This window comes from Anabrus simplex, chromosome 2 (assembly GCF_040414725.1).
Source record: "Anabrus simplex isolate iqAnaSimp1 chromosome 2, ASM4041472v1, whole genome shotgun sequence".
NCBI lineage: Eukaryota > Metazoa > Arthropoda > Insecta > Orthoptera > Tettigoniidae > Anabrus > Anabrus simplex.
Window position 1 is genome coordinate 1222028690 of NC_090266.1, and position 18393 is coordinate 1222047082.

Below are 18393 nucleotides of genomic sequence, written 5' to 3' on the forward strand. Positions count from 1 at the left end.
AAAAAAAAAAGTTACATTTAGGACACCTTCCTTCTCACTCCTCTGCACCCTTTTGTGTCCATCTCTGGATCTGAGGCTAAACCGTGAATCATCTGTGAAGAAAACTGTTCTCTACTGTTCAACAACCCAGTCCTGATGATCTCTTGTGAAACATAAGTGACGCATCAGATCTGGGCTACTATCAGGTCTTCTTCTGGAGTAGAGTTCAGCATCACATAACCTCATCCTCACTGTCCACTCGTTGACATTCACACTTCGTACCTGTTCAAGCTGGCTTTTGGTTTGCGTCACACTTCTGTGCCCATCATGCAGATATTGAAGGCCATCCCGTGCAGAAGTTGAACTGCTTCTACCGGATCCTGGTCTGCGAGAGCCCATTCCTGATACCTTCGCAGGGTATGTGAAATTGTTAATGGAGGACATTGTAATAACTCTGTCACATAAGTCAAGGTGCATCCATCCTCTACCAACGGTATTGCCATAGTGGCATCCTCTGAGCTGTTTAACATTGAGTAGAATATTTGCTCCTTCATACATGGAGGTAACAGTTAGGGTACCACGAAATTAGTGATATCACATATCAATCATTCCCACACACTTGCGATTGTTCATTAATTTAAACTGGGCTTTGGGTTGCTATTAGTGCTTGCCTCCATGTATAATGATCTTTAATGATGTTATTTTGCTTTACGTCCCACTAACTACTTTTACGGTTTTCGGAGACGCAGAGGTGCTAGAATTTAGTCCCGCTGGAGTTTTTTACGTGCCAATAAATCTGCTTACACCAGGCTGATGTATTTGAGCACCTTCAAATACTACCGGACTGAGCCAGGATTGAACCTGCCAGGTTGGGTCAGAAGGCCGGCGCTTGTAACATCTGAGCCACTCAGTCCAGCTATAATGATCTTTACATTGTACCACGTACTGCTACTTTATTGCCTGACTTAGTCCTTCAGTCCAGTCCTTGTCAAGTGTATTTCTTGTTGCTAATCATAGCAAACAATTCCACTGTTGGAACAGGAATAATGGATGAGGATGCTAATTAGTTTATCAAAGTGTAGGGCTTAAAGACTGTTTAAAATTTTTTTACCAGGTTAAAAAAAAAAATTAGCATTCTTTACAAGCATCTTGCTACCCTTTCTGTTATCTTTAATATAGTTTCCATTTAATTAGCTCACATTTACCATAAACTCCCCCTTCATGGGAGAATATAGGCTAACCCTTATTCAGCATGAGAACTGTTGTGTAACATTCCTCTTAGTGTGATCTTTGGATTACACGTGGTCAACCCTCAAATATTATTGACCGGGCGAGTTGGCCGTGCGCGTAGAGGCGCACGGCTGTGAGCTTGCACCCGGGAGATAGTAGGTTCGAATCCCACTATCGGCAGCCCTGAAAATGGTTTTCCGTGGTTTCCCATTTTCACACCAGGCAAATGCTGGGGCTGTACCTTAATTAAGGCCACGGCCGCTTCCTTCCAACTCCTAGGCCTTTCCTATCCCATCGTCGCCATAAGACCTATCTGTGTCGGTGCGACGTAAAGCCCCTAGCAAAAAAAAAATAAAAAAAAAATATTATTGGTATTTCGTAAATAATGCAAATTTAAAACATTACTTTGCAGGCTTAACCCTCATGCCTTGCCCAGCTGGATTTGGAGTCTTTGGTCGTGTTGCCACTGACGTGGTGCAGTTCAGACGAGAAATACCACTGTTGCTGCACCAGGTCTGAAGTCTTCTGAGGGTGGTCCATTTACTGCTTTATTCAACATCTCCTAATGTAGTGATCTGCAGGGAAAGTCTCTGCTTCCTTTTTATCCTTTTAATGAGGTTGAATCGCTTTTCACAAGATACTGTTGTTACTGCAATGCATGTGACTGTGTGGAAACACTCCCATGTTCTTTAATTGAAGCCATTCTGATACCAAAAAATCCTCATGAATAATACCAGCAATAAAAAAAAAGAAACAGGAATTGAAGAATCTCCTCATTGCCATAAAATGCTGTTAGGATGTTATATTGAGCCAGGTACAAGAAATCCAGAATATGGCATTTGGTGTCTACTTCATTCTCAACTGTATGAAGGCAGCACTTAAAGCAGTTAACTATGCTTCTGCTCAACTGGTTATAAATTCATGTGTGATTCTTCTTTTTTTCTCTCTCTTTTGGTAATAAAAACCCGCTCTCCTGGTAATTTTCAAGAACCGCTGTGGTTCGAGGCTAATTCCTATGGAGAGTATTAATTTTTTTTAATAGGCTAGCAGTAACTTGTTTTGGTTTATTTTACTTCCAAGCTTTATGGGATGAGTGATTGTTAAACGGGAATAAAACAAATTATTTTTCTACTGTTAAAAGAAAGCAAAATGTTAGTTTTATTTCAGTAATGAATAATTTAATCTTCTCCAAGTTTTCAAAAATTAATCAGCAAATATCAGTAGGCCTAATGTAATGGTGGCCTTCTAATTGATTCCCCACTGGGCGAGTTGGCCGTGCGGTTAGGGGCGTGCAGCTGTGAGCATGCATCCAGAAGATGGTGGTTACGAACTCCACTGTCGGCAGCCATGAAGATTGTTTTCCATGGTTTCCCATTTTCACACCAGGTAGAGCATTCCTCAGAGATTTATTACTAATTATTACGAATGCTTTTAATATATGTTGTACCCTAAATGAGGCCACGTCCACTTCCTTCCCACTCCTAAGCCTTCCCCATCCCATCGTCACCATAAAACCTATCCGTGTCCGTGTGATATAAAACAAATTGTAAAAAAATTGATTCTCTTGGATCCCTTGTTCTATAGATACACATACATTATTTTGTGCTCAATAATCAGAGCATTCCTCGGAGATTTATTACTAATTATTACGAATGCTTTTAACATATGTTGTTGGAGCTTTCAATCTTGGCTCGTTAGGGCTAAATTATTACACATAGACCTGTATCATAGCAAAGTAATGATCATGACATTCTAAAGCAATGTAGAAACTTTTTATTTGGCATTTGGGCTTCTGACAACTAACCAAGCAACCTGGTCTTCTGCTTGCATTTTGAGTACAGCTTTGTTCCATGGTAGATACCTTACAGTGTGGTAGAAAAGTCTGAAGTTGTACCCTTGTGCTGATTTTCAGATCTAGTTTTGGAATCTCCATTAATTCACTTACGAAGTACTTTAACTTCTCCTACAACTATAGCATCTTAGTCTGAAATTTGTATTGCTCATTTTCCTTCTGTCATTACCTCTTGCACCACCATTGACTTATTTTTCTCCACACTGATTCTCTAAGCCCATTTACTACATTAAATTGTTTTTTAACTTCTCTTTATCCCTTTCCAAAATTACTATATCAGCAAATAGCATTCTTAACATTTTTCAATCCTTTGGGTCATCATCAGTACATCAAAATGTTATAAAACAGTTCAAATATAAAGGCATTTGTGTGAAAAGTTTCTTTTAAAAGTTATATCCTCTCATTGCGATCTTATTTGGTGGAAAAGTTCTTGCGTGTTTCTCGTCATATGTAAATATTGTTATAAAGTTCTTAGTTTTGTAAATAAATAATAGAATTTTGTTGAATTTTGCCTGTTTTAGTAGGCCTAGTTAAATCGGACCAAGATTGATGTGGATATTAATCTTCTAAGAGCTAATTGTATATTGAATAAGATGGATAAAAATCCTATATTTTAGGCTAATTGTAATTTGTCAATACAGACCAAAGATGATTTATATCATATGTAATAGTACCAAGGGACTAATCATCATAATTTTTAATGGCGCCGATATCTTCTGAGATAATGATGCTAACTTTGTTTTCTTAAATGGAACTACACTTTTGTTTTTTACACATACAGGTAGCCTTAAACCTACAAACATTACAAATTCAGCAACGTGATGATTTTGAATATCGGACAAGTAGGCTACTTCTCAAGAAATGAAGATGGAGAGAAACTGTTGGACTTTTCTATCAGAAATAACCTGAAATAAAGAACACATGGTTTATGAAGAAGAATAGCCATAAGATCAGCCAATATAGTTGGGATGGACAATATGGAACACTCATCAATTTTATAACAACAGACTGAGAATGGGGAAAATACGTCATGAATACGAAGATAATCCCCAGTGAAAGTATGGAAGGTGATCACAGATTATTAATTATGGAATTAAAACAAGTAATAATCCCTAAAATTGTACTGACTAAGAAACCAAAGATCAGGATTTGGGAACTGGAGGAGGAGGATAAAAGAATGGTATTCCAAGATTGTATAAAGAGGAAGTTGCCTAATACAGACATACGAAGTGGAAAAGAAGAGTGGGACAATTTGACAGACATTTGTGGAAGCAGCAATTGAGGTATGCAGGAAAACAAAAGCAAAGGTTAAGGGAAAGGAGACATTGTGGTGGACAGACAAAATAAGAACAGAAATCAAAGAAAGGAACAAATTGAAGAAAGAAATGGTTAAAGAAAAAAAAACATATCAGAGTGATGAAAATAATATAGAAAGGTAATATGTGGAATATAAAAGATTGAAACTAAAAGTAAAGAAAGAAAAGGAGAAATGTTGGGGAGAGTTTACGAACAAAATTGAGCAAGATAGTCGAGGAAATCAGAAACTGTTATACAGAGTAATAAAATCGAAAGGAATAAATCAAGGAAAATATTAAGGCATTAAAGAGAGAAGATGGATCCATAGTACATGAGGAAAAGAGTCTTCAGAAGGTGACGGCAAAATATTTTGAAAAACTTTATAATGAGGACTGTTTGGTGGAAGAAGGAGATAAAAAAATTGAAATAGATGGAGAAAGGAATGACCAGACGTAAAGCAAGTGGAAAAGACAAATTCAATGCTGATATGATTAAGGTAGCAGGAAGCAGTGGACTGCAGTGGCTATACTAAGCCCTCAATCCCATATGGAAGGATGAAAAGATACCTGAAGATTGGCAACAAGGAAGCATTGTACCATTGTTCAAAAAAAGGAAATGGGAAGATATGTGAAAATTATAGACGTATAACTCTATTATAAGCAGACCTGGCCAACAGCTGGAAACTGCAGATTATGATGATGATGATGAACCCTATCATCACATGGGCTAAGAATAATGGAGAAAGTCATAGACAAAAGACTGAGGGATATAATAGAAACACAGTAAGAGGAAGAATAATATGGCATTAGACCGAATAGATCAACAATAGACTTGATATTTACAGTGTGAACAATAATGGAAAAACACCTGGAAAGGAAAAAGTAAATCATCTTCGTATTTTTGGATTTGGAAAAGGCTTATGATACAGTTAAGAGAGAACATGTATGGGAATGCCTATGGGAAAGGAATGTACCAAGATCATTAATTAACAAGATAACAATGTTGTATCATGAGAGTAAAAGTGGAGAGTGGTGACTCTGAAACATATTTATACTAAAAAAAATGTCTCAAGCAAGGAAGTGCACTGTCGCCATTATTATTTATTATATTGATGGATGAAATCATAGAAAACGTGTGAAACAGAGTATCGGTAGTGATAAAGTTAATGCTTTGGTATTTGCAGATGATGTGGTAATTAAGTACAAAGGAGACTGGACATTTGGAATGGTAAAAAAAAAAAACAAAAAAAAATGAAAAATGTAGTCGTGCACTGTGGAAAAGAGAAGGAGAGAAGCCAAGTGAGCATAGACGGAGAACTGTTAGAGAATGTAGAACACTTTACATATCTGGGTAGCATTATTAATGGAAGTAATGAAATCAACCCTGAAATTAATAACATACTAAGTAAAGGTACATCATTTTATCATTAATTCAGAGAGCTTTTATGGGATGACAAAGTACCCAAGAGAACGAAATCAACATTATATAAACAGTATTTAATAATAATTGTAAGTAGTGATAATAGACCGCTTCTGGCCCAGGGGCTAATGGGCAACAAGATGGCCACTATACATGGGCTCTTATGGGACTAACCCACCGAGAGCTGGACCAGGAGCGAATGGGCAAGATGGCGGCTATATATAGGCTCTTATGGAGAAAGCTGGTCTAGGGTAGGATAGGCGGTATACATAGGACTTAAGGAGATGGCCTAGGGACTAATGCACAAGATGGCGGCCGTGTGCAACTTTCTAATGCTAGGGCTCCGGAGGCAAGACAGCCGCCTGGGAAGTATGCTGGTGTTGAAAAGGTGTATGTGTTACGTAGTGTACTTCAAGCCAATCAGGACGCTAAAAGGTAGAAAACTGCCATTAACACCACTGCGAGGGTTGTAGCCCCGTCTGACCGAAGTGTAGCAAGTTATCTACACCCTCTATGAGGGCTCTAGCATCGACCGATCAAAGCCTGGGAGGTATGCTGGTGTTAAAAAGGTGTATGGGTTGCATAGTGTACTTCAAGCCAGTCAGGACGAAAGAAGGTAGAAACCGCCATTAACACAGCAGCGGGTTTTGTAAGCCTGTCGTACATAAGTGTTTTGGAAATGTCTAGTACACTCATGTCAATATAGATAGGTTTGTTGAAGACTAGTTTCCGCTTCGCCATATGTATGGCCGCCAGGTTGGGTCCGAAGATCGTTCTGTCGATGAAGGTAGGTTTTGCTACTACCTTCCTATCTGTTACAAGACGTATGTCTATCCGTTTGCGAATGTTTTCCATAGTTTTTCCGAACATTGCATTATTAAAAATTTTATAGAGGTCCTTCTCGAAGTCGATCTTAGATTGCTTTCTGAGATCGTTATTAAATTCTACGTAACATTTCAGCCATCATGACTGTCGAAATTTCAGCGCTCGATGTACCTTCTTCTTTAGCTGCAGTCCCCGGTTCAAAGCTTGTTGGAGGGTCATGTAATGTACCACGTAATGTTCTCGTTTTCCAAGATGAGTTACCGGTATTAATTTTTTCGTTACAGACGACTCAGCCGGTTTCATACTTTCTGGAAGGAACGGTAAGTCATTATGAAGCGCATGTAGTTTAGGAGGATACTCAACGTCTACTTCTAAAAAGTAGCCGTACGGATTGTCTTCTTTCAGCGTATTTAGATTAATAGTGTCTGGGGAGACCCACTGAAATTCTCCGTAAGGAAGGGGATGGCACATAGCCCAACCATACTGATTGTTAGCATCTTCATATGTAATAAACTGGGATGGTTTCTCAGGATCGAAATCCGACATATACTTATTATTAGCCTCTCCATAGCGATGTGAAACTTGACATATCCCACATCGTATACCAGACTCTACCATAAGTAGCTGATCCTAATCTTTTAGTAACTCCAGTTTAATACCTGTATAGAGCAGCATAGCGTCCCACGTAAGTCCAGGCGCAGTGAAGTAGTGGGCCGGATCGACTCTATGGGTTTCCATGGTAGTAGCATGAAACGTTTCGAAAACATCTGCTAAGAGAAGTACGTCAGAAGTCAAGTAGTCATCGCTGTATTCTCCCAAAGTTTTTACGTTGAAATGATTCCACACGTTGTTTGCATCTTCATAATCTTCGTCACTGATATCATCTTGTTTTAATTTGCTGAAGAAGGCTTCTTTAGGGGGTAGACATTTTTCATTTAATTTTTCCCAGGAGTCCAGGTAATCATACGGAAAGACGCCTTTTGGTGTCATTAAAACAGAATTTTCTCGTCCAAAGTATTTGGTTGTTTCAGGACACAACGTTAGATTTTTTACTAGTGTATCCGAGCTGCTAGCTATGAACTGATATGTATCCACAAATCTAAGCTTTATCTTGCCAACATATTTAGTAAAGGAGATGTACTTCTCTTCAGAACTAGGAATAACTTCTACTCGCTCAGTAGTGCATCCCAGCTGCCTTACTATAAAGTGTCCATCATACCCACTAAGATTGTGTATAAACACTGGGATGTAACTAACCAGTCTACACTTTAAATTGCAAGCGTTGCGACAGCTTCCGCGGTACTCTCCAGTAATATGACAATGATCTCGCACTTTCCAGTTATCCTCGGTAAATTCTCTACAACATAGGTAACAGATCGTAGACGCCTGGAACTCCTGTTCTTGTTCATCTGTCAAGGCTTTAGGGGTGTTTCTGATGTATATTTGACTTATTTCAGTAGCTATAGACGTTAGATACTCTATAAACTTCTCGGCAGCATTTGGTCCACGATATACGTACGGCTCTTTGGCAAGTTAGTTGCTATGTGTTCAACAGATGTAGCAGGCTTAACGTACAGAGCAAAGCTCATAAGAGTATGACTTTGGTATGGCATTGTATAACTTACATTATCGCTAGGTGCGCATGTTTGAACCGGAGTCAGAATCTTCTCAAAGTCTGCGTATATTACATACGACAATTTCATCAAATTTTGACAAATTCTTAAATTCTAGAACAGTTTTTAACTGTAGGCATTTCTATTCTTGCAATTTGCTGCTGGAGACGGAATTTTCTATGCTCTTCAAGCTTTTCTTGACCACTTGCTTTATACCGATTATCAAAGTGGATGAAACAATGCTTACATATAACCACCTTATGCTTATACTTAGTAAGCTGACAGCTTACAAGCTTCTCGAAATCTTTTATAAACACACAGTGACCAACACCAGAATCATTGCTTAGTAGAAGAAGATCACGATCAGATAACTCCACATCAACTACCTTTAGAGGATAAATTTGATTACTTTTATCCAGTCCGAAAACGTTTATAGAAATATTATTATTTATTTCAAATTTAGGAATATCCGCGAGAGCCTGCATACTTGCTAACGTGTTGAGGATGCTTTTTAACGAATTTCGCTAGTACCGAATATAAGAAACACCTTTCGTCTCCATGGTTTTCAGTATTTATGCATGCCTTTTTAGCAGCGATATTTGCTGGTAGCGGTATATAGGTTATCCCACGCAGAGGGGTATACTTGTTAATTTTTACTCTTGTCCCATCAACAGCTAGCAAGGACCAGTTACTCCCTTTAAGCGTTGATTTTTCCATTTCCGACATTAACTTTTTAAATTTCTCCTGAATAAATTTGTCAAGATCTGTTTCAAGACATATGACGTCATTTTTAGTTTTGAAAGTGCGAACTATTGTGTCTCCGTGTATGTTAATGAACTGGCATTCAGCCATGAAATTAACTTTTACGGACTTATGAACACAAAGTTCTTTTAGTATGGCCTTAACTGCCAGATCTTTTGTCTCTTGGGGGTACACATATAAGTCTTCGCACGTATCACATCGAATAAAGTACGACCGTAGTCGACCTTCGGAAGAAGTTTCCTATTCAGTAACGTTATTATTATCAGGAATCATCGACAGCAAGTGATGTTTAGTGGGTTCAGCATTTACCTTCTTTGCAGGCGATGATATATCGCAAACTTCTTCATGACGTCGTCCGTTGTAGACATTGTTGAATACGTTTCCACACGTTGTACAGTGATAGAATTGTGCACGCGACAGTTCATGACGTTTCCTGTGGTATTCCCGGAGAAAGGTTTTTCCACACTTCTTGCAAACATAGGTTGGAATAGTTTGCTCCATGATAGGTGTTATCTTCTCCTAACAGATTCTCCTTTAAAAATAGATCACACCTGTGGAAGTGAGAGAAACAGAATGATGTATGCTCACTTCAGCTGTTTATTACAAACTTAATCTACTAGGCACTTACTCATATAATGTAATACACATCTGTGTAGAGTACAGTGGTAGCCTATACTAGATTAAGGGCGAGAGATCTTACCACGATGTGGACTGCTCGACAGTTAACAGTAAACTAACAGAAAGCGTGCAACCTATTCGTCTTATATACAACATGAATCGCTAATCATTTAAAGGTGTTAAACAATTTTAAAAGAATTGCCGACATCATCTAACATGTATAAACATGTTTTTGCAATCTGCTTTATGTCACACAGAAACAGATAGGTGTTACGGCGACGATGGGATAGGAGAGAACCATAAGTGGGAAGGAAGCTGCCATGGTCTTAATGTACAGCCCCAGCATTTGTCTGGTGTGAAAATGGGAAACCACGGAAAACCATTTGCAGGGCAGCCGACAGTGAAGTTCGAACCCACTATCTCCCAAATGCAAGATCACAGCAGCGCGGCCCTACCCGCACGGTTTTTAAAGTTAAAGCTAGCTTAGTAGGTTTCTTTATGACTATGCAGTGCGCACTGCTATGTACGTTGGTGTGTATTGTTGCAATATATACACAAGGTTAGTATATAGCTGTAAGGGCATGTGATTTTAAAGTATGCAGTGTACGTATCACTTGATATACCATACTTCGCACGGCTATGGAGATAGACTACGATTTCACTCGGTGGCCTCTGTGGATCAGCGGTAGAGTGTCGGCCTCCGGATCCCAAGATAGCGGGTTCAAACCCGGCAGAGGTAGTCGGATTTTTGAAGGGCGGAAAAAAGTTCCATTCGACACTCCGTGTTGTATGATGTCGGCATGTAAAAGATCTCTGGTGACACATTTGGTGTTTACCCGACAATATTCATTAAATCTCAGCCATAGACGCCCAAGAGAGTTTCGGTTTACTCGGTCTGCCATCTAGTGGTGGCCTAGAGTAAAACGGAACGTCAAAATTGACGAGCAGACCGCCAGATGGCGTCAAATTGAAATGTCTGCACACGGTAGCTGAGGCCAAACGATTATTATTATTATTATTATTATTATTATTATTATTTACTCGGTGGCGAAACCGCTTGTGTTCATTTATGCACCGCAACTGTGTTTGAAGTGCAGCAAACCCTCGAATTGAACAGTTTAAATTTTAGCACTAACAGCAGCCAACCTTAATGTGGTTTCCTTCGCCAATTTTCTGCATTTCTTTTACGCAAATTACGGGGTGGTCCCGAGTTTTAAGCCACAATGTGCCTAAATCAGTCCCTCGCTGTAATTAACACACTACTACATTTATCACAGAAACGCAGGTTATCAAACAAATTCTACATACAATTTCTTACAAGCACACGAGGCTGATGACCACGATATATCACACCCATACATAAAGCAACAACAACTACCACTACTTTAGTTTATGTGATTTTACAGATCTAGGCCTCTCAACTTCCTGTTATCATACGCAATCCTAATAAGTAGAGCGGTTCTGTGAGTAGCGAGCCTCTTACAGATACAGGCGGCTTCGAGCACTCTCTGATACCCTAATACTTATAAGCTTTTAAGAGCTCTGAACGGTAGATTGTAGCGAAAAGTTACGACTACGATGGGATAGGAGAGAGGAATTCTCCCTTGTTTTAAAGAACTTGTTAAGAAATTTAATTCTAGTCTGAGGGTTGGTACGAGGTACACTCAGCCCAGCCTCGTGAGGCAAAAATTAGAATAGGTGGGTTGATCCCTCCCTACCTCAGCTTATCCTAGAAGTGGTTTTCTGTAGTTTTTCCACTTCTACTTCGAGCAAACGTTTTCCCAATCCTAGCCTCCTTTTCAAATAAATGCTCAAACTACTAGTCGTAATGAATCAATAATAGCGACTTTAAAGAACTATTGTTATTAAGAGAGAGCCTGAAGCGAATTGATTGTTAATAATAATAATAATAATAACAACAACTCGCATCTACTTTAGTTATTATATACTTCCTAAGGCACACTGCCAAGCCGAGACAACTAAATGAAAAATTTGGATACTCACAGAAGGCTGATTCAAGATGTCACGTCTAGGAAGCCGTTTTCTTCTCAAGGTCACGTCACTAGTACAAAAGCAAGACTCTTTCTAGCGTATTACCCTTGCTTTTAAATGGCACTGATCGCTGGAAAGTTGAAGGTGCTAAGCCATATTGTATAGTACACCAAAGCCGTTATAGTTAACATTTTGTGTTAAAACGAATCTTCATCTCCTCATACATCAAGTAAACACCAAAAGTATACTGTATTAATATTAAATTAGTTGAATTAAAAACATTAAGGAGCATTGCTTTATTAAAATAATCTAGACGTGTCTAGTAGTTAAATGACCCTGGTCTCTACGATTACGAGGACGTAGCTTCTCCCACGGTTGAATTACGCAACAGAAGGAATATGAATTAACTTGTTTCTTTTAGAGCACTTAGAGAGATGATCACTATCGGCAGCGCTGAAGATGGTTTTCCGTGGTTTCCCATTATCACACCAGGCAAATGCTGGGGCTGTACCTTAATTAACTCTTTCCAGTCTAACTGCGAGCTATGCTCGCAGCGGTCGAAATTACGTTCAGGCCGCGCTGCGAGCTAAGCCCGTACTAACGTTTGACAATTCACTAAAAATCGAGAATGAGCTATGCACGCTTTCTGGTGGTTACATCGTGTTTCTTAACGTATTAGTTACGAGAGTATTTAAGCAGATGGCAGTGTTATATGTCTAAGTCAGAGAATTTACGATATTTTCGATCAACGTGCATCAGTAGATGTTGTCACTCAGTGGCTCTAAGACATGGCTTCTCGCGGTAAACATGTGCTTGATGAAAGTTATATTTTCGATATTTTATGATATAAGTTTATGCGCAAATTAACATATTATTGACATGAATTCAAAACAACTCCTTACATGTCATTATGACTGGAGTTCGTTTTACGGCCTAGTGCATGTTCCCGCGTATTTCATACTTGTGTGAATACGTAAGTGTGTCTATATATTAGTAAAGTTGCCTGTTTGGAAGACTGTATTTTCTCTTTCTCAGAAGTCTTTTGTGGTAAATGAAACAATAATTTTACATTTGAGTAACTTTTGACAAAATTTATCAATTAAAATAAAATTTCATAAGAGTTCCCATTTTCGTTATTGTAATTATTACTATTGTTGAAAAATTATTATTTTTATATCGTACCCATTATTTTTGTTTTGTAATTGCAACGCACATTTTATATTGGCAAAATAGGGTAAACATAACAGTATTTCAGAAAACTGTTCTTGCTTAGTTTTCAGTCAGACCTTTCCTCCATTCGCATAACATGGTATAATATATAAACAGTTTTAAAATCTCAAGTGATAGTTGACATAATACAAACAGCGTTTTTCAAAACTAGATGCTCAAAAAAAAAAAAAAAAAAAAAAAAAAAAAAAAAAAAAAAAAAAAAGTGCATAGATATAATGTTTTAAAAATCCTTAAAAATGACCAGTCCAGAACGTTTGTAAGGGATATTAAGCCCCAGACTGGAATAAGTTAAGGCCACGGCCGCTTCCTTCCTACTCCTAGGCCTTTCCTATCCCATCGTCGCCATAAGACCTATCTGTGGCGGTGCGACGTAAAGCCCCTAGCAAAAAAAAAAAAAAAAATCATCTCTTGCCTTGTCCTAACGAGAAGTAGTCCGACTCGTTGGCTGAACGGTCAGCGTACTGGCCTTCGGTTCAGAGGGTCCCGGTTTTGATTCCCGGCCGGGTCGGGGATTTTAACCTTAATTGGTTAATTCCAATGGCACGGGGGCTGGGTGTATGTTTTGTCTTCATCATCATTTCATACTCATCACGACGCGCAGGTCGCCTACGGGCATCAAATAGAAAGACCTACACCTGGCGAGCCGAACCCATCCTGGGATATTCCGGCACCAAAAGCCATACGACATTTCATTTACCGAGAAGTAGCATGTAACCATATATATTTGATAAAATGTTTGGTAAAGACAAGGCCACAGTAAAGTGATGCGCTTTATGCTTTATATGTATTTTAGAAATGACTCAATACTTACCAGAATAAATATCTTGTGTGAAGTCACAATCTTCTGCTGTAGTTGTGGGAGTATCGGGAGGATCACTTCTAAATTACCTGTAGAAAAATAAAAAATTTTTTTTACTTATCAACCAAGCAAGACTACCGTGGCTAACACTGAGCATGCGCTATATTAAAGCAATACAGGTAGCATAGTCTCTCCATAACAAATAGACAGGTTATGTTTAATACTCTAGCCGCTAAACTAACAATCGGAGAAACATGACTCCTGAAGTTCGACTTCGGAAACATGCTATTTGAATCTATCGGCGTAGGTTTCAGTCCTGTAGCTCGTGCAGAAAGGAAAATAAGCGGGGTGCGGTTGCTACTCAAATAAATAGAGGATCTCCATATTTTGCAATGACAATGTACACTTACCTACTTTGTAAGGAGATTTTACTCGTCAGGCTGCTATTAATAGACTGATAAATTTGCTCTACAAGGCTTTTTTATATAACCCAAAGTCTGGCGTACTAGGGAACATTTGTATTGAGGGTAGACCTGAACTAGTCTAATTACAAATATTTTTTGTGCTTCTTTACAGTTTAATTTTGTAATTATTCAAGCAAGTAAATTTGTAAATAAATAACACATTCAAACAACATCTGAACTTTCTTTCTCTCTCTCTACCAGCTATTATTCTTGTCTACAAGCAATAAAAAATAATAAATATTATAACATTGCTGGTTTTTAACTTTATAAAAGAATCTATCATGGCTGGAGGAAAACTAAAAAAAAAATATCTTACAAAAAAAAAGGAACTTCCTGGATGGCTGAGGATAGGTAGCAGCCGATTAAAAACTAAGATTGAGATATTTTATATGAGATATACCAAAAGGAGGCGAAAGCTCTTACGTCTGGATGCTCCTTACAGAAACATTCTTATTATTATTATTTGCGGTGGAACACAAGTATAATGTTTGTTAATTGAGTCCTGTAGCATAGCCTCCAAAAGGCCATAATCTGTAGATTATGAGGTGACACGTGGTCAGCGCATCAACTCCCTCAGTCGCATTACTTGGCTTTCTTGGAGGTCAGTGAGTACGTCCTAGTTGCAAAAGTCTTGCACTGGAGCAAGTGAGACTTATGCTGGACGTCACTGAGTACATCCTCATTGCTTTTCCTCTCCTGTTAATAGCAGCCAGTAAGTATCCGCAATACACACAGAGGTCTCATTCATTGAACTCCTGGAATGCTACGCTGCGATTTTATCTCCACAAAGGTTCTAGTCTCCCGTTCTTGCGGGTGCGTTTAGCCTCTAAACTTGTGTCAAATTTACGATTAATGCCGACTCCATGGTGAATTGGTCAGATCAGCGCACCGGTCGATTCCAGGCTCAGTTAAGGATTTCACCCCAGCCTTGTGAGGACAACGGAGGGGCGGTCTGATATAAGAGGTTGCGATCTCGCTCAAGAAAGCCAAGCAATGCGACTGAGGGAGTTGATGCGCTGACCACGTGCCACCTCATAATCTACAGACTGTGGCCTTTTTTGGGGCTACGCTACGGGACTCAATTAACAAACATCTTTGTGTTCTACCGCTAATAATAATAATAAGAAGAAGAAGAATGTTTCGGTAAGGAGCATCCAGACGTAAGAGCTTTCGCCTCCTTTTGGTATATCTCATATAAAATATCGCAATCTTAGTTTTTAATCGGCTGCTACCTATCCTCAGCCATCCAGGAAGTTCCTTTTTTTTTTTTTTTTTTGTAAGATATTTTTTTTTTAGTTTTCCTCCAGCCGTGATAGATTCTTTTATAAAGTTACAAACCAGCAATGTTATAATATTTATTATTTTTTATCGCTTGTAGACAAGAATAATGGCTGGTAGAGAGAGAGAGAGAGGGTTCAGATGTTGTTAGAATGTGTTATTTATTTACAAATTTACTTGCTTGAATAATTACAAAATTAAATTGTAAAGAAGCACAAAAAATATTTGTAATTAGACTAGTTCAGGTCTACCCTCAATACAAATGTTCCCTAGTACGCCAGACTTTGGGTTATATAAAAAAGCCTTGTAGAGCAAATTTATCAGTCTATTAATAGCAGCCTGACGAGTAAAATCTCCTTACAAAGTAGGTAAGTGTACATTGTCATTGCAAAATATGGAGATCCTCTATTTATTTGAGTAGCAACCGCACCCCACTTATTTTCCTTTCTGCGCGAGCTACAGGATTGAAACCTACGCCGATAGATTCAAATAGCATGTTTCCGAAGTCAAACTTCAGGAGTCATGTTTCTCCGATTGTTAGTTTAGCGGCTAGAGTATTAAACATAACCTGTCTATTTGTTATAGAGAGACTATGCTACCTGTATTGCTTTAATATAGCGCATGCTCAGTGTTAGCCACGGTAGTCTTGCTTGGTTGATAAGTAAAAATTTTTTTTATTTTTCTACAGGTAATTTAGAAGTGATCCTCCCGATACTCCCACAACTACAGCAGAATATTGTGACTTCACACAAGATATTTATTACTGGTAAGTATCGAGTCATTTCTAAAATACATATAAAGTATAAAGCGCATCACTTTACTGTGGCCTTGTCTTTACCAAACATTTTATCAAATATTTATGGTTACATGCTACTTCTCGGTAAATGAAATGTCGTATGGCTTTTGGTGCCGGAATATCCCAGGACGGGTTCGGCTCGCCAGGTGCAGGTCTTTCTATTTGATGCCCGTAGGCGACCTGCGCGTCGTGATGAGTATGAAATGATGATGAAGACAAAACATACACCCAGCCCCCGTGCCATTGGAATTAAACAATTAAGGTTAAAATACCCGACCTGGCCAGGAATCGAACCCGGGACCCTCTGAACCGAAGGCCAATACGCTGACCGTTCAGCCAACGAGTCGGACTACTTCTCGGTTAGACAAGGCAAGATATGATAATGATCATCTCTGTAAGTGCTCTAAAAGAAACAGTTTAATTCATATTCCTTCTGTTGCGTAATTCAACCGTGGGAGAAGCTACGTCCTCGTAATCGTAGAGACCAAGGTCATTTAACTACTAGACATGTCTAGATTATTTTAATAAAGTAATGCTCCTTAACTGTCAAGATCTTTCAGAACCGAAGAAGGCCTAAGGCAGGGAGACCCCTTATCACCAGTGTTATTTAATCTAGTGTTGGAGAAAGCTGTAAGATCAGTAACTACTAATCCGGGTGGTAATATTTACAATAGAATGATCCAAATTTTGGCTTATGCAGATGATCTGGTGATATCTGCTAGAAGTAACGAGGCACTTACAACTGCCTTGAGGGAGCTGAAAGATGCGGCTGGGTCCTTGGGCTTGGAGATAAGCGACTTTAAATCTAAATATATGGTAACAGAGAGAAATGGAAGGAACACTGAAAAACTCCAAGTGGATGGTTACACCTTTGAAGCAGTAGATAGCTTCACATATCTTGGCTCAGTAATAACATCAGAAAATAAAGTTGAGACAGATATTGTAAATCGAATTAAGGCTGCCAACAGATCCTACAGGGCACTGAATCCCCTTCTGAGAAGTAAAAACTTAAGCAGGAAATTAAAACTGACTCTCTACAAAACAATAATTAAACCAGTGCTTATGTATGGGAGTGAGGCATGGGTATTGACTGAGGCCACAGAGAGGAGATTAAATGTGTGGGAAAGGAAAGTACTGAGGAAGATATTCGGACCGGTGAAGGAGGGAGATTTATGGAGAATCAGAACAAATGAAGAAATAAGATTATTGTATAAGGAGCCGGACTTGGTGACATCAATCAAAATGAGACGAATTGGATGGCTGGGGCATGTACAACGGATGGAGGAGGGAAGACTTCCAAGGAAAGCACTGACAGGACACCCTGGGGGCAGGAGAAGGAGAGGTCGGCCCCGGATGAGATGGGTGGAGGATGTGGAGACTGATCTGAGGACCGTTGGAGTCAGGAGGTGGCGTAGGCGTGCTGAAGACCGGGATGACTGGAGAGCTGTGGTCAAGGAGGCCAAGATCCTTAAAGGACCGTAGAGCCATGGAGTAAGTAAGTAAGTAAGTAAGTAAATGCTCCTTAATGTTTTTAATTCAACTAATTTAATATTAATACAGTATACTTTTGGTGTTTACTTGATGTATGAGGAGATGAAGATTCGTTTTAACACAAAATGTTAACTATAACGGCTTTGGTGTACTATACAATATGGCTTAGCACCTTCAACTTTCCAGCGATCAGTGCCATTTAAAAGCAAGGGTAATACGCTAGAAAGAGTCTTGCTTTTGTACTAGTGACGTGACCTTGAGAAGAAAACGGCTTCCTAGACGTGACATCTTGAATCAGCCTTCTGTGAGTATCCAAATTTTTCATTTAGTTGTCTCGGCTTGGCAGTGTGCCTTAGGAAGTATACAATAACTAAAGTAGAAGCGAGTTATTATTATTATTATTATTATTATTATTATAATTATTATTATTATTAACAATCAATTAATTCAATTCAGGCTCTCTTAATAACAATAGTTCTTTAAAGTCGCTATTATTGATTCATTACGACTGTAGTAGTTTGAGTATTTATTTGAAAAGGAGGCTAGGATTGGGAAAACGTTTGCTCGAAGTAGAAGTGGAAAAACTACAGAAAACCACTTCTAGGATAAGCTGAGGTAGGGAGGGATCAACCCACCTATTCTAATTTTTGCCTCACGAGGCTGGGCTGAGTGTACCTCGTACCAACCCTCAGACTAGAATTAAATTTCTTAACAAGTTCTTTAAAACAAGGGAGAATTCCTCTCTCCTA

The 18393-nt window shown here is 38.8% G+C and overlaps 1 protein-coding gene across 11 annotated transcripts in view; it reads left to right on the forward strand.

Annotated features, from left to right (window-relative positions):
• The window catches only part of LOC136864815 (josephin-like protein), a 255723-nt gene that overhangs the window by 1696 nt on the left and 235634 nt on the right, over positions 1 to 18393 (forward strand). For 2 of the 11 annotated variants that reach the window (XM_068226435.1, XM_068226436.1), the window contains exon 1: positions 16578 to 17652. The exons of 4 other annotated variants lie outside the window; for them this stretch is intronic. The gene's annotated coding sequence lies outside the window, so the exon portion shown is untranslated. Of the gene's footprint in view, positions 1 to 1621; positions 2596 to 16045; positions 16124 to 16577; positions 17657 to 18393 lie in introns of those variants that run through there. 5 more of the 11 variants (XM_067142243.2, XM_067142245.2, XM_067142246.2 and 2 more) reach the window with 5 other exon arrangements.